At 40.3% G+C, this 27400-nt stretch overlaps 1 protein-coding gene across 11 annotated transcripts in view; it reads left to right on the top strand.

The window, feature by feature from the left end:
* The first annotated feature begins 271 nt into the window (after nucleotides 1–271).
* The window catches only part of TENM2 (teneurin transmembrane protein 2), a 625985-nt gene continuing 598856 nt past the window's right edge, over nucleotides 272–27400 (top strand). For 9 of the 11 annotated variants that reach the window (XM_027643089.1, XM_027643088.1, XM_027643087.1 and 6 more), the window contains exons 1-2: nucleotides 272–379; nucleotides 13552–13554. The gene's annotated coding sequence lies outside the window, so the exon portion shown is untranslated. Of the gene's footprint in view, nucleotides 380–1297; nucleotides 1316–13551; nucleotides 13555–27400 lie in introns of those variants that run through there. The other 2 variants (XM_027643079.1, XM_027643080.1) reach the window with 2 other exon arrangements.

Below are 27400 nucleotides of genomic sequence, written 5' to 3'. Positions count from 1 at the left end.
GGGGGGGAGCGGCGGGGCCGCGCCCGGAGCGCGGCTGAGCGGGGCGCGCTCCCCCTGCGCGCTCCCCTTGCGCGCTCCCCTTGCGCGCTCCCCCTGCGCGCTCCCCCTGCGCGCTCCCGCCTCCCCGCGCGCTCCCTCCGCTCTCGCGCTCCCCCGGGGGCGGCGCGAGGCTGCGGCTGTTCCCGCCGCTCCGCTCCGCTCCTGCGGGAGGGACGGGACGGGAAGGGAAGGGAAGAGAAGGGAGCGCAGAGCGCCGGGGAAGGGGGGTGTCCCTCCCCTCCTCACTGAAGGAATCCACACCGCTGCGAAGTTGTCGCCCAGAGAACGGCGAGAGGCGCTCGGGCTGCTCAACCTGCTGCTGCCGCCGCCGCCGCTGCTGGTAAATGCTCTTCGCTCGGTACTTGCCGACATGCTCGGGGCTCTCCGCTCCGCTCCGCGCTCGGCAGCAGCGCCCGGAGCCGCAGCGCTCTCGGTCTGTGCCGCTCCTGCCTCCCGCGTCCCCCCCGTGCCGTAATTGCGTTAGCGGAGTTGACAAGTTGGGATGTGGGATGTGTGTCTGTGTGTCTGTGTGTCTGTCACACCCGGGCACTGCGCGGTCCGTGTGCCGGAGCTGGAATTCAGCACTTGGAGAGGTCATTAGTTGCATGAGTTCCAGGGAAGGAGGATTCTCTCTGTGCCTCTGCAATAAGTGCTGCTGCTGCTGCTTTTCTGCCTGTTAATTCTCATCCTTCATCGCTGGTATTTCTGATATTTTCACGGTGTTTTAATTTTGCCTTTGCTCTTTAAGCTGCTTCTTTTAATTAATTTATTTATTTTCTTTCCCCCTTTTCTTCCGGGATTGAAGTACGATGTTGTTATTTATTTTTTCAGTGTTTGCCAACAGTGTGGAAAGGTATCGCTGATTGAGAAACTATTGTCCACAGCGCGTCTCGGTTAGGAACGGGCAGCAATAGGAGAAGGCAGGCATTTGTATTCCGAAAGGGAATTAAAAAAAAAATAAATCTGCATCATTGCTGCAGGTTTGCAGGAAGCACTAAGGGACGGTGATATTTTGTTGTTGGCAAAGATAATAAACATAGAGGCGCTTTGGTGTTTCACGTATAGCCCTGCGATTGAGCTGTTTGGGAATTGCTCTTAATAATAAATTCCAGGCTGTGGAGGCAGCGATTGCTGGCATGTATCACATCCAGTGCTGAGACAATGTACCAGCGTGTGCTCACAGCGGAGCGCGTCCCTGGTAGACCTTACGTGGAGTGGCAGTTTGACAAGATACTGTTTTGTCTCTCGCGTACACCCAAACGGAAATTTAAATAAGGTGCCTTAATGGATGCGAATTGAGCTCTTAACTCTCTATCTCTGAACCAGAGTCCTTTTTCAACTCTTGTTGGGATGCTTGTCTGAACATTTATTTGTAGCAATTTCAGGGGATGTAACAGTACTGTTGTCTTAATATGTGCTTTTTATACCTTTTTTTTTAATCTTCCATGCTTAAGTGTTCTGTCCTTTTAAAAGGCTCAGAATATAATGGCAAATGTTGTCTCTGTGTGTGTGTGTATCTGTGTGCATAAATATTTATATATTTACGTATAATATTTGGCTTGTACTTGTTCAAATTTACCAAACCTTGTATTACGTGGAGAAAACAGGCATTATAACAGAATTGAAATGCAGGAGCACAGAATTGAAGGAGATTTTGTTTATAGGCTCTAGCTGTATAGTTAAAAGATTATGTAAGATCGAAGACATTCAAAATGCATGTGTCCTAAAGAAGTAAAGTCTAGCCCTACTAATTTAAGAATATAAAGCTTTACTGACACAATACAGAATGCACTATGTCAATAAGTATGTGTAGCTACCTAACATCCTCACAGAGGAGCACTTCATGGAATTGCTGTTTAAAGTCTGATGGATTTAAACCCACAGTCTTTTAAGTGCAGAGTTAATTAAAAAGTAGTATCACCTGTTAGTATGGTTACTTTATGTAAGTGTAATAGTTAACGTTGGCTGTACAGTCTCAAAGCTTTTCTTCAAACTTCAGAGGAATTGAGAGAGGTGATTCTTTCTTCAAGACATTTGAGTTATCATTCAACTGGTACAGAACCACCATATAGAATGATGACAGGTACTTTTCTAAGGGGTTGATGGAAGTGCTGGGTAAAGTCGATTTTCACAAGGGGCTGACAACCTGAAGATAAGTGACATTTCTTGCTTTGTCAAGATTTAAAATATATACAAACAATGTATTTAGGCATCATTTTCCTGTGCATTGGCAAATCAGTGACCGGGTTGACAATTCATTTAGCTTGGCCCATGTGCTGAGGTTTCCAGTCACTGAGTAATAAATAAAAACTAGTCATATATTACACCGATATAGATTGTGTGGTATTCAAAAAGCCAGCTGTGAGAGCTGAGCTTTAATTCATTTTGAGAGGAAAACTTTTTTAGTTGTGATTTCTTAGTGTCCTGGCAACGTGAGACCTCAAAGAAGTTTTTTTTAATCCAATTGTAACAGGCTTGTAGCATGTTTTAAAAAAAATAATTTCATCCAGGTAATGTTTGAATTTTCATTCTGCCTTTTGAAAAACATTTCCTGCTAAGACAGTGCTTATAGAAAACAATAAAATTTTAGTTCTCTACGTGCTTATTTTTTATAGGGATAATGAAAAATAAAATAATGGTCTTCCTGTGTCATTAGATTTCGACTGCTTGTGTAGCATGGGGAAAATTAACACGTGAACATCACTAGTGATGTTTTCCTGTAATTAGGTTGAACTGTATTTTCATTTTTAATATTTCATACTAAAAGTCAAGACTGCATGAGAAAATAGAGGAGGCGCTTTCTCTTGTTAGGTCACAAAGATTAGCAGTGGTTAATATTGATTTGAGGAGGCTGTTACATTTCTTTGCCTTTTTAAAGAACAGTTTTATTTCTGGTGAAAACAGCAATATATACTTGTCATCTGTGGACATGGCTTTGGTATATTCCTGTCAAATACTGACATTTTTGTTTCTACAGTCAAAGAAAATTTCCTGTGAACAGTTTTACTGTTAGAGTAAGTAATGGTGTTATCTGTATTAGTGATTGTGTGCTTAAAATTATTTAGAACAACACAGAAAAGGGAAAATGTTCAGTTCAATCAAGGTCAATGTCTAGACTTTCTTGTCTGAGAGGTCAAACTAAACTGAAGGTCAAATTAGATGGAGACAAAGCTCAAGCCTCTATTAGACCACTCAAGTCAATATACCAATATTTGAAAAGCTGTTTTCTGTTTGTTTGCAGTTTACCATGAATTTAATCCCTCAATCCTTAATGTTTTTGGCAAAAGATGCACTTAGGAGCAGCACCACTGAAGTCCATGCTTAAAGATAAGACCAAAAAAATATTGGGACTCTTCTTTAAACGGTAATGTTTTATATAAATGGATAGGTCTAAAAAGTTTGCCCTCCCCTGCCCTGGATCTGTAACAGGAAATACAACCTTAAAATATAAATTAAATTCATTTCTACTAAACTGATTAAGATAAGAGATGTTTTAGTCCCAACTTGCTCTTTCAGAAGGTTAATATTTAATGGAAATGGCAAGTTTTTTTCCAGGCTTTTTTTTCTTTTTAACTATACTTTACTTCCAATTTCACAAGACCTTTACCAGGAAGAACAGTTTTATATAGTGCTTACTGTGCTATAAGAGAAAGGCTGGTTTTGCTGATAATAAATACATGTAGGACTGGTCCATACTTTGTGACCTCAGGTGTCCCAGCCTGGAGCCTTCAATGCCAACTGAGGGTGACTCATCTTCCTCATTTCTTGCTGCACGGAAAACTCCTGTACAGTGGAGCTTTGAGTTCTGTAAGAGGTGGGCTATGAAACATCTCTGGCTGAATCAAAGTTCCAAGCACAGACTGGACCAACTCCGTGTCCTGGTTGTGTCTGGAACCTCAAAGAGCCCCCGTGTCTGATCCTTGCTCAGAGTTGTGAAGCTGAGCGGCTCCAGCGAAGTGTAACGTGTTTTCTGCCACACAGTCCCACCTAATCCACATATGGATTTAAAAGATACTTTGGGGCATCCTCTGTTAGCTTAGTTTTGTCTCGCAATTATTGGTCTGCACTGGGATCTCATAATGCTGGTGGAGTTCAAACACATTGTTTTAAATCCACCTTGCTGACTGGCTCGATATAATCAGACAGACTTTTCGGATCAGCAGGAAGCGTGCTAAGCTTAGGTATTATTCTTTTTTTTATTATTTTTTTAAATAGGTTCTTTTTGGTTGAATTGATTGACGTTCAGTGCCAAATCGTAATAAATTGTCTACTTTCATCTTCATTGCTGAACATTAATAACCTTGTAGTCATCCAAACAGGGATGTAATTTTAAGATCTTTAGCACCAAGCTACACAACACTGAATTACAAACTTGAGTTTAACTGGGCAGGTTGTGAATGGATACATGGTTCATGTACTGCCTTACACCGGTGGCCGTATTCAGACACGTTCTGGGTAATAGGGAAACAACTGATTTTAAGTCAGGCTTCCTTTCACTCAGGAACAGGTTTTATAGAAGGTGGATTTTATTCTCTGATTAATGGAAACAGAGTTGCTCTGATCTAGGGTGGTTTGGCTTTGGGGATTGTTTTGTTTTATGTTCTCTTGCATTGAGTTTGTATTTTTTTTTTCAACTATGCCAGTCAAGTAGTATGGGGAAATTAAGAACAGCGTATCACCCTTTTTGGTTTTGGATAATAGGGTCCTCATTGTAGTTTTCTTCTGAAGAAACTTCTTGGCCAAAACACTGACTGTAACCCTTCAGAACTACAAATAGGTGTTAAAATTATATAAAATATATAAGTAGCTGCTCTTGAAGGATTTTCTTAGTAGTTTGGGGCACACTGTAGCTGCCTTTTTCTTTAGTAGCAGCATTTAAAGCTTTTGGTTGGTCTCAGTTCTCCAGATTTATCTGTTTCTGCGCCTACATAGGCAAGGAAAGGCTCATTCAGAGGGGTGTGTGAGCCTATGAAAATCATTAACTTTTCCTAAACAACTGAATTAGAAGTGTTGGTTCTGTTGTGGTTTTGGGTGGCTCTGTACAGTGCTACATGTCAACTGTTGTAGAAAAACGTAAGTTTAAGAGGTGTAAGTCAGTAGAAAAAATAAAAATTCTGTTATGAAGCCATTGCTACAGAGGAATATGAGCTTACATGTAAACCAGTAAAATATAGAAAGTCCTAGTAAATATAAATAATGGATTTTTCCAAAGCTTTCTGTGAGTGTAATTGCCTAGTGACTTTTTTAATCTTTAAAAAAACCCAAGAAATAAGTTTTCCTAATAGTATGCTCCAACATTGTACCACACACTAAAACAATGATAAGAACCTTTATCGACAATAACAACAACAAAAAGTTGAATATTTAGAAAGGCAGAATACCAGATGTTGAAATATAAGAATGACACTAAAGAAAAACTTTTTGATCTTGAAAATAAAGTTCACTTCACTTGCTTCACTCACTTTGCCAATGCTATAGGAAACACTGTATTTGAATCAGATGCTGGAGGAAAAATGAGGCATTAGCTTTACATCAATTGAAATAAAGCAGCAAAGGTAAATATTAAATGCATCATAGTGTATAAAAAGACATTCCCTAGGGCAGAATGTTATGCACTTCAAACTTGCAACATTAAATGAGTTTTCTGAAATAAGTTAAAACAAGTGATATGCAGTTCTGCTGTCACTGTGTAATACCTACGTTGACCATTACTAAAGAATTAGGCATTTAAAGGAAATGACTTCCCATCTTAATTCGTATTTCCATGGGTCACAGAGTTGGATGTGCACGTGCAGGCTGTTGGTGCATTTGGGTTTGGTTCTGTGCTTAGGGACATTCAGAAAGCTGTGGTCTGTCAAGAGTATAGTCTGGAACACAGAACTTTCTCTTAAGGGGTGTTTTCTTGTCAGGGCATTTCTTCTGACTTTGCGTAGTTCTGACACAGAGAAAATGTTTTTACATTGTCTGTGGTTTTTGAGAGGGTGAACTATGGCTGGTATTCTAATTTGTATGGGAAAGTGCAAATGTGAACATCCACAAAAACATAAGCCCTAAAAGGATAGGGAAATAGTTTTCTTTCTTACTTCAACATAGCTGACTGAACACTAAATTAAAAAGGATTATTATTGAGTCTAGCAGAAAAAATTAATATTTTGTCAGACCCCTTCCAACCAGGGTAAAGTTTTAGACAAATCTTACTTTATAAGAGAATATTTGAATGAGTTGAAACTTGATACATGTAACTACATCTGTATGTAAACACAACAGTACCATGGAAGTGGATTAACAATTTTAATACCTTTGTAACAGTTTGATTTGTCCATGGTGTTTATATTACGTGTGTACAGTTACATAAAACATGATTGAGCTTATGTACACATTTGTGTGACACATGGAGGTCTGCCAGCAATGAAGATACAGAAAATTCCCATAGTGAATGGCTTCCATCAGTTTTGGGAACATGTGGTCTAAATATCAGCTAAAGAACACTGGAAAAAACTGTTAAGGGAAGTGCTAAATGTGCAGATTGCTATTGGAATTGAAGCAATAGAGAACAGGTTTTTAAAGAAAGTTGACTGTTTAGAGCTAAGTGGGTGCCTATAAGAGGATCAAAACTTCCCATTAGCTGTACTCTAAGATCAATTCTTTGTGTCCCTCAGGACTTTGTCTTGCATCTCTGGCTGTGGAAAATCCTTGAGAAAAGAACCTGCATCTAGGTATTTCAGTTAAGGCACCTGAAATAAATGTGTGTGTTCAGTAGTTGAGTTGAGTCTTTTCAGGAAAGATTTATGAGAAGTAGATGGTCAGGTAGATTATTAATAATCTAAAAGCAAGATACAGTAACAAAGATTTGTGTATAGCCTTGGCCACAAAAGGAACTAAACCTTTTTTTGTTTCTCAGAGAAGTCAGCTGGCTTTAGTTGTCTCCCTGCATAGGGACTAACCTAAATCTTCTCTTTTTCCCTTTCTCTCCAGCTGCTTGTTGTGGGCACAGAGCAGTGAGAGGAAAGTCTTAGTGCAGTGCTAAATTTGGAAGTCACAGCTTTATTAACCAATACTGAAGTATATGGTATTCCAGTGCAAATCTTAGCTGACACCAATGGCCTCAGCAATGGAATAAAGAATAAGCTGTGCAGCTGTCTTTTCTTTCAGCTTTCCTACCTGCTAAGGAATGCTGACTGAAATCCAGAACATTGTCACCTTCTGTATTCTGTGCAACCTGCTTGAGGTTGAGAGGTGACATGAGAGTGGAGCTGCATGGAACAAATCATTTCAGAATCATGACAGTGGTCAGGACCAGTGCTGAAATGGTTCCCTGTGCAGCAGAACTTGCTGCAGCATTTTTCTAGGCAATCAGAGTCACAATTTTTTCAGTATTCCTTTTAAGACAGTCCCTCTGCAAGGTGGAAATATCTTCATCATACTTTGTTTCACTACTGCAGGGTGAAGGATAGACACAGCCTTTCTGAGATTGTGACATGGATAACCAACATGTCCTCCACTGGTAACTAATCTTACCATCACAGAGAAAAGCTGAAATAGTGAATCCTCAGTGGATCACTGTCATCTCTCTCTTCCTGCTGCTCCTTTTGAATCATTCCCTAGCAAGGTGCTACCCCCTTGCTTCAGGAACATGGTACAAACAGCAGTTTGTTTTCCTCTGGGGCACGAAGAGGGGTAGCAGGAGAAAAATGCATGGAGAAAAGTAACCTGAATATTGCCTCCCCTGCCCTGTCTTTTCTCTTTCAAAATTCTCTCATGGCCTTTGGCTCCCCCACTGCATTGCTGTGACTGGGGTGAGTGCCTGTGAGCCCTGGGTTCTGCCTCGCAGCAGTGAGGGAAGAGCTGGCAGCTCCTCCTGGTGTTGTGCTCCTTGTTGTATTACCTGTGAGGATTATTAACTAATGAGTTGAATGAGAGAGACCTTTCCCTTGGCTTTCACAAGCAGCTGTCACTGCTGGAGAGAAGAAGTGGCGAGAGGTGAGTAGAACCTGTGGATTGCCTGTGGAGTATTTATTCTTCTACTGAAGCTCTAATTACCTAACTGCAACTCTTCTTCCATCTCACCAGCAGTCCCAGGGGCCTCCATAGGTTCCTGTAGTTCAGCTGGCATTCTGTATCAGCTACCTCCAGGCTTAAATTGCTTTTCTTTTTCCTTTAAAGGAGCAGTAATCACTTCCCCCTGTGTTTCTCAGTCCAAAATATAAACCCTTAATAGATTGCTCTTTTACAGAGCAGCTTATGCATTTCCTCCTCGCCTGTCACTCTGCCCATAACCTTCATTGACTGGGAATCTTGGAGTTTATACATTGCCTGTTCTGTAGATCTTGAACTCGCTGTGTGTTACAAGATTAATATTTATAATTGTACCCCAGTTAGTTTAAGGCCAGCTTTTGGATGACCTTTTCCCTTTGCACAGGGTTCTGGGATAGAGAGCTGCATCACTCCGTTTGCCTCAGCATCTTCTTGGGGAAAGTAAGAATTAGGATTCTGTTGCTACTCCCAACATGGATGGTCATTCTCTTCTTCCCTGATGTCTTCTTGCAAAGGAGACAATCTTTTTCATTCCTTTGCTCTTGCAGAAGAGAAGCAGTGTGAGGTGTGGGATTTAGATCCTTTGTAAAGGTGCTATGATTGCTGCTTTGTTCTGCCTCCATTTGCCAAAGGTTTTCCATCGAGCCCTGGATAAAAAAGAACCTCTGATTATTGAAAATTTCCTGGCCCCTGGAATGGAGTGTTAGAAGTCTGATGTATAGTCAGACTGGGTTAGTCCTAGTTGACACTGAAACCTGGTGGATATTCAGAAAATCTTTAAGCAGTTTTCATGAAAACAAGTAATTCATTCCTGTGAATTTTGGTAGTGTCTTTAAATTTGTGACATAAAAATACTTTGATATAATGACAGCTAAGCCTGAATTAGCTGTGTTTGACTGCAAGGGTCTAATCCTGCAAATAGTCATTATTGTCCTGCTGTTGTTCAAATGACTGTGAGAAAGGATCACCTGCTTAAGGCAACCTCTGCTAGAACATGTTTTTCCCATTGTTATCAATTTGCACTTTAGTTTAATTGATACATTTGAAAGAAGGACACTTAAAAGATGGTTGGATGTTCCTTCAATTTTGCTAATGAAATGCTGTTTTGTACTTAGTAGGCCATAATATTGGCACAGCAGAACCTATAATTTATAGCTAACAGGTATTATTTTCAAACTAAGCAACAACAAACATATATATGATCTTGAATTTTTGGCAGTGATTGTAATGATTTAGGATCAAGCCTTGCTTATACATGCTACTGTTTCAGCTGGGTAGGGAGGCTAGCTTCTTGTTTCTAAGTGTTTCTCTTTAAAGAAAAGGGAAAAAAAATGAGGCTTGGCACCACACATCACAAAAAGAATTGCTGAGGTTAAAGAAAAAGGTACTCAATACTTGGTTTGAGATTGCTTTCCATTTAGGCAGTGCAAGCAGAAGTAAAACCAGGGACTCTCTTGTATTGAAGAGCAGCTGTGTGTTACTCCATCTGTGTCTCACCTTGTTTGCAGAGAAGGATATTGGCAGGCATGGCAGGTGGAAGGACTGTGCTGTTTCCTGGGTCCAGGTAGTGAGCTAGCAAAAATGTGGATTAAAAAATGTCTTGCTGTCTTCCTTCTCATGTCACTTATCTGCTCTACATTTAACTCTGGCACAGCAGTATTTAAAGCTCCATGACCAAGGGTTATTTGACTTAGTTCAGTCGGTTCATGAATATTTTTGGACTGATTTGTTGTGAATAGGTCTGTCTGTGTCAGAAGTCATGGCAGGCATATCCTTGTGAATTTTAAAATAATGCTTTCTGTGTCAGGTTGTTGAGTGTTGAATTTATCACCTTTATGCCATGACCTTAAAAGGAATCTCTTTGATTGGATGGGGGTCTGTTTTCTCTCTTCCACCTCCCTTTCTCCCCATTCCCTACCCTGCTCCCCTCAGGCATTGCTGGGGAAGGTTTTACAGGTATAGTCTAAAGTTTGTAGTTGAGTAATTATTGCCAGTAGTTGCATGTGTACTTGGTGCCATTTCTTCTGTGTGTATGAAATCTTATTTGTGTCCATTACCAGCAGATTATAGCTAAATGCTGAATGTTCTGAATTGATGTTTATTTCCACTTTGCTTACTTTGGAAGTCCACAGAGCTATTTATTCATTTCTCTACTTAGCAGTTATTCAACATATCAGTTTGCTCACAGAGTAAATCTGTAATAGCTTTTTGTATTACGGAAAACAATCCTTCCTTGAGTAGGGAAGCAGTGGTGCAGGATAAGCAAATGCACTGAAAAATAAATTTATTCTCCACTTAGAAAAAGGGCTGTTGCAGTCTTGCAGATAAGGGTCTGGATCTGTTGCCTCTGAGTTCACCCACTCAGTTGACAAACTGTGCTTTCCTTCCAGCCCTCCCATAGAATGTTCATTTGGGAACTGGATTTACTGCCTGAAATTTATCAATTTTGTGGAAAGATGTGTGTCTTTGGGTTTGCTAATTGCACACCTTTTGCCATTGTGATTTTTTTTTTCTTTTTAATTGCAAATGTTTCAATTAGAAAGTGTTTTGGAAGATGATAGAAGTTGGATGAGGTTCCAGTAGTGTAGGAGGGAAAGGAAAATTAATCCAATTTTTAATTTCAGATAAACAGCTTTATTATACAGGCTATCTTGTCCCTTTGTGATTAGTCTGAACATGGACAAGAGTCTTTTGAAAAAACTAAACTGTCTGTATTTTATTGGAAATACATGGCAGGTAGATGGCCTGTTCACTGACTGCTTTTAGCACATTATGGGACCATATTCTTCTTTCAGTCACCAATCTCAGGTTTGGTGGAATAATGAATGCCTGTTTTAGCCCTTCTCTTTAAAATTCTGAAGGCTGGAATCCTTTGGTGGGCAGGGTGGATGCACCTCACTGCTGACCATGACCGTGCCACAGAGGTGCCAGAAGCAGCTGTGCCTCTCCCAAATTAAAACTGGGGGGCAGTACTAAAATCCCACTGTCATCCTGTTTCCTATTTCCTTGCCATCTCATAAGTTCCGTGCTGACTAAAAACTGAAATTCTGGAACACAAGAGCTGAGCTTCTGTTAACTCCTGGGACATACCTGGCGAGGACTATTTCAGTCTTCTCATACTCCTCAATCCATTATCCCTGTGAATAATGGAATACAGTGGCTCACAGTGGAATATAGTGTCTCAATGGGAAACATGTTTTTGGGAAAACTGAGCAACTTAGATCTTGGAGCTGCCTGCTTTTCTTAAGTGGTTTATTTATAGCTGTGCCTAAGTCTGTTCTATGTGAGTTATTCAAGACTTTGCAAGATGAATTTGCAGTTCTGTTGCAGACAGTAGCTTCTTTCACCACGAGAGAGACTTTCTTTCCTCTCCCCTTTGTTGAGTCTGTGTGTTACAGTTAAAGCTCGTTTTCCTCTGTTATCCTCTCTTTTAAATGCTATGACTTAAAATGGCAAAGACATTATGCCTACATAGACACATAGCCAGAAAAGGAACTCTTAACCTGGCTACTCAGTTCCCAGCTACTATTTCAATAGCCTTTGAGTTTTGTTCATCTTAGTTTTGAGGTCCACAGGACTTCTCCTCAGACCTTCTCATCTTTCTGTTTTCCCATTTTGTGGCAGGAATTCCAGCCCAGAAAGATTATTTGTTCTTTACCACAGCTGGCACAGTGCTTCACTTCATGTGCACTTTCTAACAGCTCTGCGCTCCCTTTGGACTCCTTTAAAGCTTTCACCAAGTGAGATTGAGGTTAGAAATTAGAGAAAACAAATAAAACCCAAACCCCAAATCCCCTTTCAGATTATAACAATAGTAAAGCATAGTATATCTGCAGTGGCTGTGAAATCCTCACTATTAGTGATATTACAGTCCAGACTGGCCAGCCATCCATCTGGGATGATAACATTACCATTGATACTGGCCTGCACTTGGGGACAGATTAGACAACTTTGCAGTGGGCATCGCTCCCAGCCTTACTTTTCTGCAATGTTCTGGACTAGCACTTTATAATAGAAATAGGTGGATTTACAGAGATGTCTGCCAAAAACCCTCCAACTTTTTTCGAACTATGTTTCTTAGAAATTGAATATATTTCTCAAGTGACTGAACTGGAGTTTTGAGTTAGGACAGCTGAAAATATTGATAGAGAATGGTAAAAATTTTGCTCCTGGATACAAAAATCCTTGCTATGACAAGGTGGGATATTGTGTTGCTTCTGTTAAACTGGTTTTTTTCCTTTTCAGGCTTCCTGTCTAAGCAAGCCCTTAATGTATGGAAAGAGGCTAAGATCATAAGACTGCTGTTTTGCTGAGCTGTTCTGTACGTGCTGCAGCAACCTTTTAACTCCATACTTGAAATTTTGCACTAATAAGTATTTGTATATTCCAGGCAATTCATTTGGCATCATGTGCCCTAAGAACAGCATCCAGATAACTAGTGAGACTTCATCAAATACCATGGAAAGAAAAGGAAAGTGTCCTTATTTGGTAAACGAACCTGAAATGTGAGGAATAAAAGCACAGAAAAGTAGATCATGATTTACATCATACAGAGATTCTGGGAGGAGAGGATAATAGTAGCAAAGTCTTCATGGTAGTCCCTAGAACACACATGAAATAGAGCAAGATGAAAGATTGGGGCTATAATGGCTTTGTGAGGGAATGCCCTGCCTCTCTCCTTGTTTCCCTGTATTGCATCCGTACTGATCTTTTTAAATGTGGGAATAGGTGCCCTCTGTGACTACTGCTGTATCAGTACTGCAGAATGGCTCCTTGAACTCTGAATTCCACTGAGGTATCCCCGGATGCCCCAGATACTATTGAGGCTTTGCTGGGAAAACAAAATGGCTCAGAAAAAAACGACTGATTTTTCAAGGCTGGCATAACCTTCCTGCATATTTTTCTAATATAAATTGCAGTAGAATTAGCAAGTAAAATATTGAATATTGTCTCTTTTAATGCTACCCTTTGAAATTAATGGTAATGATGATTCCCCAGTTTGGGGAATGTGATAGTGGCTTTCTAGTGACTAATAGCTTCAGTCAGTAATGTAATAGATTTCTGCAACATGATAATGAAGAAAATTCTAATGAAGGTCACATAGCAAATGGTTACTGAATTGTTCCTTCTAAAAAGCTGTCAAACTTTGCAATAATTTCTTCAGGTTTTGTTAAGCGGGCTTTTTAACCCCTGATGACAGAGCTGTGATCATTACAGATATTTCGGTGATTTTGTGGGAAGAACAGACCTCGTCTATCAGGCTCTTGAAGAAAATTGAGGCTGCTTAACTTGATGCATGATGTCAAAGTCCAGTTGGGTTTTCAGACTTGTTAGGTGACACAGCATTGTTGAACCTGACAGTGAAAACAGGGCTGTGGGAAGTCTCATTTTTGCTGTTTTTCTCACTGGTTGAGCAGCCATCCTGGATAACCTGATGGCAAGTTGCAAGTATCACTATGGAACTACAAAAGTTTTTAGCTGGTACTGGTTTTGATTTGGATTAATGGATGAGGCTTTTCATGTAACACATGTAGAGGACTTTTACAAGGGCATTGGAAGGAATGTGCCGTGTCTTGTAAACAATCTTGTAAACGCATTTCTGAATTGTGGCTAAAATCAAATGTGTTACTGTAGAATATTTTTTCCTCATTTGCATTTGTGAATCATTCATCTGTTTATCATCAGCCAGTGATATTTCTGTAGTGAGTTTCCGTTAGCTATCTACAAAATAATTTCTTTTTGTGCAGCAGACTGATTCTTATTCTGGCCTAGTTATGCTGGAATTGCAGGATCATTAAGGTTGGAAAAGACCTCCAAGATCGAGTCACAGTCCTAACCCAGCACCACTATGTTCACAGCTAAACCATGTTCCCAGGTGCCACATCTACATGTCTTCTAAATACCCCCAGGGATGGTGATTCCACCACTTCCCTGGGCAGCCTGTTCTAATGCCTGGCTGCCCTTTCTGTGCAGAAATTTTTCCTTATATCCAATTGACACCTCCCCCTGGCACAACCTGAGGTCATTTCCTCTCATCCTGTTACTTGAGAGAAGAGATGAGCTTTCGCTTGTCCACAACCTCCTTTCAACATCCTTTTCTCCAGGCTGAGCCCCCCCAGCTCCCTCTGCTGCTCCTCGTAGGACTGACCCTCCAGACTCCTCACCAGCTCCATTGCCATTCCCTGGACACATTCCAGCCCTTCAATGTCTTTCTTGCCATAAGGAGCCCAGAACTGGGCACAGCCCTACAGATGTGGCCTCACCAGTGCTGAATACAGAGGGACAATCACTGCCCTGGTCCTGCTGGCCACACTATTCCTGGTACAGGCCATGTGCCCTTGGTCTTCTTGCCCACCTGGGCATGCTCTGGCTCATGTTCAGCCATTGTCAAACAGCACTCCCAGGTCCTTCCCCTCTGGGCACTTTCCAGCCACTGTTCCCCCAGCCTGGAGCACTTTAGGGGATTGTTTTGACCCAAGGGCAGGACTCAGCACTTCACCTTATTGGACCTCACACCACTGGCCTCAGCCCATGGATCCTGCCTGTCCAGATCCCTCTGCAGACCCTGCCTACCCTCAGAAATATTAGGTGACTGCAATTATTTCTCTGATAGAAAGTAAACACAAAGTAAGAATTTTAAAAGAAAAAATTCTTAAATCTACGAGTATTGAAAGAAACATTTTGAACTGCCTTTTCCTGTGAATCAGTAGTTTAAAGTGAGGGTAATCCTACAAAAATATAATTCAAGTTAAGAATTGGCAGACAATTTTGCATAAAACCCTTCCTGCTCAGAATGTGTTTTGGAAAAAGCACACCACCATGTAGGCTGTTATTTTGTTCCTCTGTTGAGATAAATTTGTTTAACTTTTGTAAGGATGTGCACGTATACATACAATTTCCTTCAAAGAAAAAGGGAGTGTGGGAAGTTTCTGATTACTGGTTCTGATTTTCTCTTCCATCTTCATGGAAACAAATTTGTTTTAAGAGGAGGTATTAGCTACAGAATTATTACTGAATTAAATAATTCCTATCATGTCTATTGAGCTTTTTTATACCAAAATATTGCTTCCTAGTTCAAGATTAGTATGTGAAAACTGGAAAGGAATACAGTTACTTTGTTTTTTTCAAAAGACCCTAAATCTTCATCAGATACTGAAAGGCTTGTAATGGCTGATCTGAAAAAAAATAATTTTTATTCAATATATTGGGGAAGGGGACTTATATCTTATCTCCAAATATAAAATAAAATCACAGTATAGTACAAGGTATAGTATAGTACTTGACTGTACTGCACATTCATAATATTGTTTTGAGATTAAGTTTTTTCAAATTGAAAATAAAGTTTAGAACTGCTGTGGAAAAAATATATCTATGTGTACTTCATTATGTTTCATTTCACTCCTATAGCAAAACTATGCAAATAAATACATGCAATCTGCAGGTCTTAAATAAATTTACTGTGTCAGAGAATTAAAAAAAAAACCCACCTTTTTAAAGCTTTATTAATTTATTTGCTCATTTTCTAAAACATTTCTCTCTTTAATTTGCTTCTCTGTTACACTTTCACAATATGCATTTTTGGGGCAAAACAGATTTCTCGTACATCTTCTGTGTAGCGATGATTTCTGTGCAATGACTGTTAAATCCTTGATTATGTTGTGAGGAAAAATGTAACGAAGTTATTTAGTACCTTTTTTTGAGGAGGAATAGCTGTAGTGTTCTTAAATATGTTCAGTGTGGTGCTTATGGAGCTTACTAGATAAGATGTAAAGCAGGAAATTTGTATATTGTTCAGCTGCTGCGCTGAAGGTGACAAATTTGTAGCTGTTGCTTGGTGTGTTTGATTCTTGCCACGAAGAGTGACAGGAATGCAGGTTAGAGGGCTCAGAGTTAATGGTCCTGCTGGCTCTGAATTGGTTGTGGTCCTAATCTCTGTGATTTCTCTTGTCTGTGATGCAGAAAACTAGAGAACGTGTGTTGTCTGTTGAGCAGCTCCCACTGCTGCCTGATGACCAAGGCATGTCAAAACCAATTGTATAACATGGGGTCATTATCTAAGATTTACCTTTCGGTGCAGCCTGAGCCAGGCCTGGGTGTTGGCAGAGCTGCCCGGGTCAGTTCTGTGTGACAGCAGCATTCACTTCAGTTTAGTCTCTGTTTCCTTTGGAATACACCCCCTTTGTAAGAGAAATACCTGCCATGCTGGAGGTCCAGCCCTCTAATGGGTCTGTGATATGAATCCTAGAATCTTTAAGGTTGGAAAAGACCTCCAAGATCATCGAGTCCAACCTTTGACTGATCACCACCTTGTCAAGTAAAACGCTGAGTGCCATGTCCAGTCGTTCCTTGAACACCTCCAGGGTTGGTGACTCTGCCAATGCCTGACCCCCATTTTCAGTGAAGAAATTCCTCCTGAAGTCCATCCTGAACCTCCCCTGGCACAGCTTGAGGCCGTTCCTTTTGTCCTGTCCCTCGTTCCCTGGGGGCAGAGCCCGACTCCTCCCTGGCTCCATCCTCCTGTCAGGGAGATATAGAGAGTGAGAAGATCCTCCCTGAGCCTCTCTTTATCAAGGCTGAACAATCCCAGCTCCATCAGCCACCCCTCATCAGACTTACTCTCTAAAGCAGAAGTACTGAGTGAATGAATTATGCTGAATCAGAAGGGTAGGAATTCTTAGATTTGCTGTTGGAGTGAGTTGTTTTCTCCTCACACTTTGATGCAGTGGTGCTGTCCATCATCATCATAATCATCATCATCATCATCATCATGCTGTTGGTATGGTACCCTGTATGGGAAATTAAAAGAGTGGATGCCTAATACCTAAGAACAGATTTTTCATTTTGTAATCTGTGACAAGCAACCAGAACCTGAGAAAACATGATGGCCTTTCTGCTTCAGACATATCTGTCTGTCTAGGGCTAAATACATTGTCAAAGACAGCAGCCAGTGCAGATAAAGTACATGTGATATTAGATACACATGGATAAGCCTGTGCATCTCCAAATTAGATGTATGAAGTATTGTGAGTGAAGTTTTTTTGTCACAGGTCTCACTTGCACAGTTTATGAACTTTCATCTCAGTGTACTGGCACTTTGAATTCTGGGCTTGTCCAAGCTGTCTGGAATAGTAAAGCAAGGTTTATTCCATTATTCTCATTGCCATATTCTCTGGAAGTGGACTTTTCATTTATTGCAGGTTCTTAGAAGTGAAATATTGAAGCCCAGGTAGTTGTACTCTAATACCTTTCCAGAGCTGAAAATTCAGGCTTCCCGTTAGCCATGATTTCTCTCTCACAAAGGCTGTGGTAAGTGTAGCAAATGCCATGAATGAACTTAAAAATCTCATCTCACCTGCAGCCAACTCTTTTGATAGATCTGAAGAAAATGAGGTATTTCTTTATCCTGGCCACTTGCAAGTATCATCTAAAATTTGCATAGTAAGCACATCATTTCAGAGGAGAGCTGGGTAATAAAAGGTGGGTGGTTTATCACCTTGGCTAAAGGTGATGAAGTTCAGAAACAAGAAGTTACAAGAAATATGAATTCTGTGTGTGATTCAGACTGCAAGTACTATGGATTTCTTTCATTCTTTCACAGTTCACAGAAAAGATATTCTCAAAGAGTCTGTATTTTATAATACTTAAAAAAAAAAAAAGCTGCGATAGCTATATTGGATTTTTATGTCAGCTTTGATTCCTGCCCTGCTGAATAGAAATGAGCAGTCTGATGTGGAGTCTTAAGAATGGTGATGGTCAAACACCTGGTGTTACATCTAAATATATGGCAAATAGCCCTGCCTCAGACGAGTACTCATTATTTGACCAAAGAGCCTATTTTTTGGTACAGTCTCCTAGGCATAATTTTTGAGACACACGAGAAAAAGTTCCTCTTTTGTATTTCTTTCCCAGTATTTATGAGACAGATGATCAAGAAGCTAATGTTTCGTGGTCTCACTACACTTTCTGTTGTAGAAGATTTGGATGATTGAATCCCCATCTGGTCATTTGATGGGAACTTTCTGAAGCTCTAACAGTCGGTTTAGATTCCGACATATCACAGCTTGGAGAGATCTTCCCCAGCATTATTGTGCTATCTGATTGAGTCTGCACTTCCTAGAGATTACAGCTGTGATTATATAACCAAGAGATACAGGCAGACAGATAAAGATGAAAATCCTTTGTATTATTTGGCTTTGATTTTGTTTTGTTGTGGGTTGTTTTGTTTTGCTTTTCCCTCACAGATTTGAGTTGAATGTAGGAACTTGAGAGAAAGAACTAGAACACAGACTAGGGAAAAGAAGACAGTAAATTGCAGTTAGAAACCATATAAATCAGGGTTCTTGAGAAGGTGTGTTGCCTTTCATATATAGATATATATATATATATGTATTTGTCTATGTGTGTACAGACATCTGTGCAGGCTTACAGTGCAGATGCCCTCACTATGATTGTCATAGTATTGTTTTCTACAAAATGTTGCTCCTTCCTTGTTAATTGTTAATTTTTACCTGGCCGTTTTTTATTTGGGTGAAGATAGTAGTGGTAAGTGGTTGTTTTGCAGCAGAAGAATTCAAACTTCATTAGGAAAATGCAAAGCTATCTTCTGTGCCATCATATTAATTGTGAAAGTAGGAATTTGCACACAGCCACATTAATTACAATTAACTATAGCATTCCAGTTTGTTGACTTTATTTATTCAGAACTCTGTTAGCGTTAAACAATTAATGGCAAGTTGAACTTCAGAGTGGATAAGAACGTCATTCTAAGCTGTAATAGCTTAGTGGATGAGCATATTGTCCTAAATTGGCTTAGCTGCATTGTTAAACGGTTGTTGTATACAGGGTGTGTAATTACATGATGGCTGAATGCTCTTAAACTATCACTCTCTTAGGTTCACGTCACAGTATCATAGCAAATGTTTCCAAAAGTTGCAGTGATGAAAAACTGTTATTGCAAGCACTATCTTTAAGTGTTCACTGGATTAAAAATAGATCAATTGGCAAAAATATAGAGGTCAGAGGATTTAACTCGTTCCCTAAATCTGGTTTTGCAGGTGTGTTTACTGTTTGGCAGCATTACTTTCCAGTTGTGTTGGGAGAAAAATTTTTTTTAGCATTTGCTCAATAGCTTTATTCTTTTTCTATAGGCTTTCACTTACAGAGGATTTGCATTCGTAACACATTTTTCCGTTTAACATGCTTTATATTATTGGAGAAAACGGAGAAGAAAAATTGCCAAGCTGTTTAAATATTCAAATAAATACTTGTTTGTCCTATGAGTTACATTTGGATTCATACTTCTTTTTTTTTTTTTTCCAAACTGCTAAGTGCAGTAAGGACACAATCCAATGATGAAGTAATCAGTTTTCTAAAATAAAAATATGCTAGCACACACAGTTTAAAATAAATGTCTGTAGGAAGGATATTTTCTCTTTACATTTGCATTAATGTGCGTGGGAAGGATATTTTCTCCTTACTCTTGCATTACAACCAGATGCACACACGCACTCAGACACAGCTATTTATCTCTCTGTATTTATAAATATAGGCAACTCCTTTCAAGCCATAGTAAGGCAGGGTGTGTAGTGGGAGCAGAAATAGTGGGACTGAAAACAGCTGTTGCCTCTTGGTTCTCCCACTTGCTCCCTGGAGAAATAATATGTTGCTTATCTCCAGACAGTAGTTGATTATTTTCTCCTATGCCTTCCCTGTTAGTGGGCTCATGGAGCAGAGGAGGCACAATCACAGCCCCACGTGTCTCCACTTAACTCCGAGAGAGGAAACAGTGTGCTCTGTAGTTGTTCTTCCCCGTCAGCCAGCCAGCAGTGGACTGCACAGGAGGGTGACTAATTCATGCTCTATGACCTTCTGCATGTAAAACAAGCAATATTATCATCCTCATTTGCACTTCTTTATTATTTGCTGTAGTGATAAAATCAGAGGTTCACAGATGGGTTTGAAGTGCTGTCCTGTGCTCTGCGTGTGTGGAGCTGGCAGTGGTTACCCAGGGGGATGATGAGGTAAATACACTCCTGAGGGATTTGGGGGCTCAGGTGTGCCAGATGTCCCAGTGCTGCTGAGCTTCTATCCCTGCTCTCCAGGCTGCACTGCCTGCTCCCCTGTTCCCAGGGATGCCAGCACTCCTCCAGACCTGCAGGACTCCCGCTCAGACATGGTCAGCCTCTGGTTTCATGGTTTACCTTGTGGAATATCCTCTACTAGGGAGTTAAGAGCTGTCTTACCTCCTGCCTCATTTCATAGACTGCCACAGCCTTGAGAGGGGATTATTTTGTGTTTAACCTGCTATCTTAGCTCAGGTCAGGCAAAGGATAAAATGCTAACTGAAAGCAGTCACAGCATCCAAACAAAACAACACACATGTTGCCACAAAGGGTGTAAATGAGGAGAAAGATTCTTAATCAGATTTTAATGGAATGGGTTCTCTCTCATCTTCCAGCTGTCAGCTGACCTGTAGGTTTTCCTGGCCGTCTCTCCTTTTGCATCCAGTGTATCTTATGACACCTGTTGCAGAGAACAGCTCCTTGCTGAAACACAGTGTTTACTGCCCATTCTGTTTGTCCTTGTCCTTAAAGGAGAAAGCTGTTTTCTTTCTCTCCAAAACTAGTTTGTTTCTGATACCAGAACACAGTGCAGCTGTTCCTGTAAATTAATGGGTTTTGTCCCTTTCTGGAAGCTCCCTGTCTGTTACTCATGTTGTGTTCCCTGTACTTACCTGGCTGTTGGTGACTCCTCCCTTCCTCTTTTGGTGATTCAGTGTTTGTTTCCCAGCATGTTGGTTTTGGGTTTTTTTCTGAACTTAGTATTTGTCTGTCTGTTCATCCTCAAACAAGCATAACTGATACAAATGTCAAAAGGAGGTGAGTGTAGGTGGCTCCCAACTGAGACTGAGCATCCTGATAATCACCATTTTGTGAACACCAGGGGCTTGGAGCAATCGACCTCCATCATCAGGCTTCCAGCAGCCATAAACACAACCCAATGGGTCTGAATTAATTGCCATTTTAAATGATACCTTTTTCAAATTTTCTTTTGGCTCTAACCCTCCCTGCCCTTTGTTGAGCAGCTCTGTCAGTGTGACTAATGATGCTGAACGTCATCTTTACCAGATCACGCCATCTTGAACAGATCACCCTAACTAGGAGTGCAGTTACACTCCATTTTCAGTGGGCTATCAAGAACATCTTTATTAAGAAACCATTTTATGTCAAGCTTTAAGTGTGCTTTTCTGTTTACCTGTCTGTTTACAATTGGCACGACAGCTCAGCTTTTTCCTTTGGGCACATGTAACATATTAAACAGAAAATTACTCCTGAGGCTCAAGATGGAGCTGGTTTTGCCACGTCACAAGTATTTTGTGGTCCAAAATCAGCCTGTGTTGATCCGCAGTTAGCCTGTGGGTGTTCTTTGTGGATTCAGTTTTGGAGGAAAAGGCAGGCTAGATGTGGCATCATGACCCCACACTCCTTTATTGCATAAGAGGGAAAACTAAGCATGTGTGCTTGGAGGGAACAGATGTGGCCAGTTAATTCTGTTGCCCTGACCAAGTGATTAAGGGAATTAAACCTGGCCCATTCCATTATGCTGAGTGTCCTTACACCCACTCCTGTTTAGAAGCAAAATGCTGCTTAAAGTGAAGAGTTTTTGAAAAGCAGAGCACAAAACAAACATTATCAATCACAGATGTGACATCTGACCTCTGTGCCTAAACACAGGCCTTGATGAATACGAGAGTCCCTTGTTGTGACCAATTGGACTATTCAAAAATAGAACAGTGCCAGACACCCATTTGAGTTGTGAGTTGTGATTACGTTTCCTGAAAATCACATCTATTAAAAAGGAGTAGGGGAGTAAACGCACACAGAAAAATTACAGTGTATTTTATCTGTAGCGTTAGGATATATTTTGTTACCGGTTTTAAAGAATATTGCTCTACAGTTTTCTATCAAGTTTTGCCCTAGGGTGGTGGGTTAGAATTTTTAATTTAACTTTGTCTGTCATGACAAATGTAGAGAACTAGACAGCTGGGAAGTTGTAAAAGTCATTTTAAAAGGGAATTACCAAGCTCCTCCACTCCAGTGGATTTAGCAAACCAAATTTTACAAAAACACTATTGATTATGCTTGTTGAAGTAAAAGCACAGTCTTATCTGTAAAATATGGCCATGCTAATGATCCCCAATTTTTCATAATTAAAGGATCATAATGTTCCAGAACTGCTCTCCTGTAATATTAATAGAAGATTAAAGAGGGGCTGCAACCTTGAACTTCAAGCTTCAGCTTCAATGTTTTGAACTTTGTATAATGTGGTAAATATAAAAAGAAAGGTTACCAAGATCTTCACTGGCTTTTCAAGACCTGAAATGATATTAGTTAAACCCTGAATTCCAGTAACTGTGTAACTCATGAAATACTCCTATTTATTAGGAGAGAAAATTGACTTACTCAGCCAAAAATAGATGAAAGGCAGGAAAAGGGTGAAAGTGGATGGCAAGTAAGTTCAGAAGCAGTACTTTATAAAGACTTTTACCTCTCCCATCAGAAGAGAGAGTGCTGTGATGTTCCTGCCATACCACACCCTTGGACATACCTTGTGCTGTGTAGCCACCTCAGGCAGGTGGGTGTTCAACAAATGTGATGGTTCAAGGAAAGCACAGTGGCCTCTCCTACTCAAAATCTGTGAGGATGCAAAACTACTGTCATGTCTTCACCCTCTCCTTCAAAGCCTCCTGTCTATAGGTGAGGGCAGCAAAAGATAGATATCCTATTCTCTGTTCTTCACACTCTCTGCTGAACTCAAGGAAAAATTTGAGTTCAGCCCTATGACTTCCTGAAGCAGTCAGTGCAGCATAAAAAATAAATTGCAAAACCTCCCACATGTTTCTGAAGAAGAGCTGTGGAACTAGTCCATGCCAGTTGTTTCATTCTAATCCTCATCAATAGCCTGAGCTAAAGGAGAGCTGCTGGAACTGCCCATGGAGTGAGGGCTGGAATGTTGTAGCTGGGAACTCCCTGAGCTGATAACTAAGTGGTGCCATTGAAGCTCTGTGCATAGGAGTGTTGGTGTTTGAATTTTACAGAGGCTGATAGCTTAGACCACTGCTCACTAGGGAAGTATGTTCAAGTGTATTTTTCAAGTGTTGATACATTAGACTGCTTAATTTTATGGTCCTGTGACTGAATGTAATTAATATTCTTAAATTAATTTCAGGCAACCTACTTAGCATTCTGTATTAGTAGGGAATTAATGCTAGTACCTATTTTGTTTTCCTATGCACAGTTACTTTGAAAATATTTGCTTTTGTCACTGCTGTTTCTAAAAGAAATGAAAGCTTTTTTTAATTTAAATTGAAAACAAATTGTGTCTGTTTTTCAAAACTAGGTCTTACAAGAATTTTTGGACAGGAATTGTATTTCAACATTAAGAAACTAAAACTACTTTTTATTTTTCCTTGCTTAAAATATGCTGCAGGGTAGTTAATATCAGATATATTATTTTCAATACATTGAACCATGTTGGTTCTCTTTTACTGTGGCAGTACCTGCAGCCTCAGTTTTTGGGTATATATTTTAGACCTCTTGTTACCATCATACCTTTGGAGCTCTTGAAGGTGCAATGCTATTTTTGAATCTTTGAATCAAAGACATTTCTAAACAAAAGTTTTAACATCACATATCTGATGTGTACACTGACAGTTGGGTTCTTGCTGATTTTGGGGCTCATCCATTTTGATTCTGGCTACCCTTTAGTTCTGCAAGCTTTGCAGCAGCACATATATTCTTACATCACCTTTCAGCCTACTGCTTGCAGAAAAAATGGTGGAAGAAAGACTTAGTTAAATAATGATAGATGGAAATGCAATGGGCTGTTTCTCTCTGTTGGAGGATTTGTGAGCCTGAGTCAGCTCCTCTGAACTCTTTCCCTCCTCCTTCCACAGCTGTAGCCCTTTGTTTGCTGCAGCCCAGGTCTGTGGCTCTGGTGGTGGTGAAGAGCCAGGCTCAGCACTCACCTTCTGTCTGTCCTGCCATTTTTGTGAGCACTGACAAGCAGACACAGGAGTTGTACAGGGAATTGGTCGGAATCAGAAAAATTCAAAGTGAGAGTTGCAAGTATAACTTTTGTTTTTCTAACCTGTAAAGCAGTATGGAGTTATTTTCCTTTCTCCTTGTGCAGACTTCTTGGTAATACTCTTGGTTTCTAACAGAGCAGAGTGACCCAGTTGGCCACACAGGCACATACCTTCCAGTGTCCACCCTCCCTGGCAAGGTGGGAGTGTTAGTGCAGCTCTGTGTGATGATTAGTGTAGAAAGACAGAAAGGTCAGGAGGGCACGTGAGGCTGTGTGTGTGTGTGTGTGTGTGTGTGTGTGTATTTACATCTGATAACAGGAGTTGTCATGGAGAAGGTTACAATTCTCCACTATAAATTCTAGGGGCTTCTGGTTTAATTATCAGGTTTTTCTTATTTCTGTACAATTTCACTTTGAAGTGCCCAGCTGATTTTACACGTGGGTGGTCTTGCCAAACTTTAGTTGCTGTCTTCTGCCACGCAACTGTTGGTGTGTTCCATTAATCTTGCAGTTGTTGTCCTTCTGGTGGAATGCTGTTTGATTTGTATCCTGCAGGATGCTGGAAAGAACGACAGAAGGAAAGACAAAATGCAAAGTTAGAAGAAGGAGATGAAAGAAGAGTCTTGGATCAAATGCTGCAATAGCAAGCAGCATTTTCTTTTTATGTCAGCCTGAGTCAAACACAAGGTAGAAATACCTGGGATACTTCTTGGCTAATAAACTAAACCATGAAACCAGTGTGGATCTATTCATCTGCTGCAAAGAATCCTCTCTGCTGGTTATTGTTGCTATACTGGGAAAAGGAAGGAAAAAGAAAAGAGAAAATGCTTCATTTTTTTCACTGCTGTCATCACTCATCCTAATGAGGACAAAAAAGGTTACCTCTACTAGGAGCATGATGCTTTCATGTACTCTGAAACCCACCTGCTCACTTCTTAATGAGAAAGTGAGGTTTGGAGGTACTGTGATCGTGTTAGGTTATTTCTGAAATACATTACACAAGAAATAACTGTCAGCTGCCTGTTTGGTAACCAAGACTTTTTAATTCCGACATCTTGTGAAAAGCTCTTGAAATAAATTTTTAAATCCTTTATTCTTACTGGTTCAGACCTTGTCAAGTGTCAGGCATCAGCAGTATTTGAGTCTTGGGGGTTTACAAGTCACATTTTATACAAACATATTTCAGCGTCTGCTCATATAATATGCAATATATATGTATGTATATGTAAATAAATATTCAGATCAGCATTGTGGTTTGAATTTAGAGAAGATGTGACAACCTCTATGAGCTTTCAGAGATTATTAGTAAGATGAGACAATTTTTCATAAGGTATTTTGACATATCTGACCCATAAATTTCACCTGGTGTTCTGCTTCTGAGTTTGTGTATGTACCTTGGAGTTGAAGTGTCATCACCATCCTGTGCTTTACAGCTGGGGTGTAAAGGGTAGTCTAAAATTATTAAGATGAGCAGGAGATGGTTTTATTTTGAGACCAAGAGCTGCAGGTGAATTTAGAGAGGCATTTTTTTTTTCTCCTTGGCAGTCAGGGCATACTGCACACCAGGTTTCATACAAAACAAGACACACAGCTTGTTTTTTTTCCTGTGCCTTTGTGTTACTACGTTTGCTGTTAAGTATATAAAACATAAAAAAGTCTCTCTGTAAACTTCAGTGGTTAAAACCGTCTTGAAACCGATAAAAACAATGTGTAACAACCTCATTTGTGGTCACTCGAAGCAAACAACCAAGAGAAAACAGCAGCTTTGGAGCTTTGTCAGAGATCATAAAGTTAACCAGTTGAGATTCTCAAGTCCTGACTGAATATTATATATTTAAGGTGTTTTGCTCCACTCTCTCCATTTTGTTCCTGTGAGTATTGGTACTGCTGAAAAGCTGCACACAGAAGAGGAAACAGATCCTCTCCAGCCAACTGATCATTTCAGCATTTGGGGGAAAAAGAAACACTTGGACTTCCATAAGCACTTTTAATAGAGTAAATTTGAGTTGGGAGCAATTAGTATCTTTACGTCTGTAGGTCACTTAGATTAGGTAGTTCACGATTGCTTTTAGTGTTTATAGTTTCATTTCATTTAATTAGTCTGGTTTATAACCTGACCTTGTGATTTCCAGTGAAACAGAAGGGTTTTTTCAGCTCATCTGATAAAAGCTAGACCTGGCTATTCACAGGCAGCATGGGGGGTTTTTGTTTGTTTGCTTTTTGCTTACATGGTGTATGATAAGAAATCAGCTTGCACTGGTTTGCAGGAGCAATCAGGTGCTTCCCCTAACACAACACAGCTATGGAAGAACACAACATACTTGATGGAGGAATTGCTTGAGTTGATTTGTGCTGAATAGCTGCCCGTTGTCAAAAATTCATTATGGTCATTGGTCTGCTAATAAAAGCAGCTCATAGAGCAAAGTAATTCTGAGTTGGAGGAGCAGATGTGGACTCATTTGTGTCAAGGAGTTCACCATCAGGAGTTCAAGCTGAGTAATGATTAGCCAGTGGAAAGTATGACTTAAAATTCTTTTAACCCTCACAGCTTTTGAGGGTCAAATTGACTTGCTAATTTACAATTCAGTCAGTGAATATCAGACTGCTCTAAAAACTATGCAGCAGGTGGCAGGTGGGGTTAGTGGAAAGCTGAAGAGAACAGGTTAATGCTTGGAGAGGGGGGCATCTTGCCCCCTCCTCCCCTCTTTTATCAAGAACTGAGAGGGGGATTCATACTCTTTGTCCCTTTAGTTTTCCACAGGTCTTTAAACAGCAGCCATGGGCTTCACCCTAACTCTGAGAGTGAAGTTTGGATTGTTTTGTGTTTCGTTTGAGGGGACCAGAAGGAGGAGTGCTTACATGGCAAGAGCTGGGTATTACAGGGTTGAAAATCTTTGCTGTGGCTGCTGTTATTTAACAGATTTTTAGCCTGATTCCAGATGTTTTACCTAAAGTTTCCTGGTTTCTAGGAGTTCTTCTGTTGCCTCTTGAGTCTTTTACTTGCTGTCCAGCATTTAGAAAGCAGCACCCCCTCTATGCTGGGGCTCCCACCGTGATGTTCTGTGGTGCAACACCTTTGTTGTGACCTTTGGATAACAGGTGATTGATCCCAATACTGCCATAGTTTGTTCCAGAGGGTATTGGCTTCCTCCAGGAAGTGAGCAGTGCTCTTGGTCTATGTAGGGGAAGTTAAAAGGCCATGGCATAGTGCCCACCTTTTTTTTTCAGTCATTTAATTCTG

The sequence above is a fragment of the Corapipo altera genome, unplaced genomic scaffold, assembly GCF_003945725.1.
Source record: "Corapipo altera isolate COAL_440 unplaced genomic scaffold, ASM394572v1 75, whole genome shotgun sequence".
Lineage (NCBI taxonomy): Eukaryota > Metazoa > Chordata > Aves > Passeriformes > Pipridae > Corapipo > Corapipo altera.
This window is presented reverse-complemented; position numbering and strand designations above follow the sequence as displayed.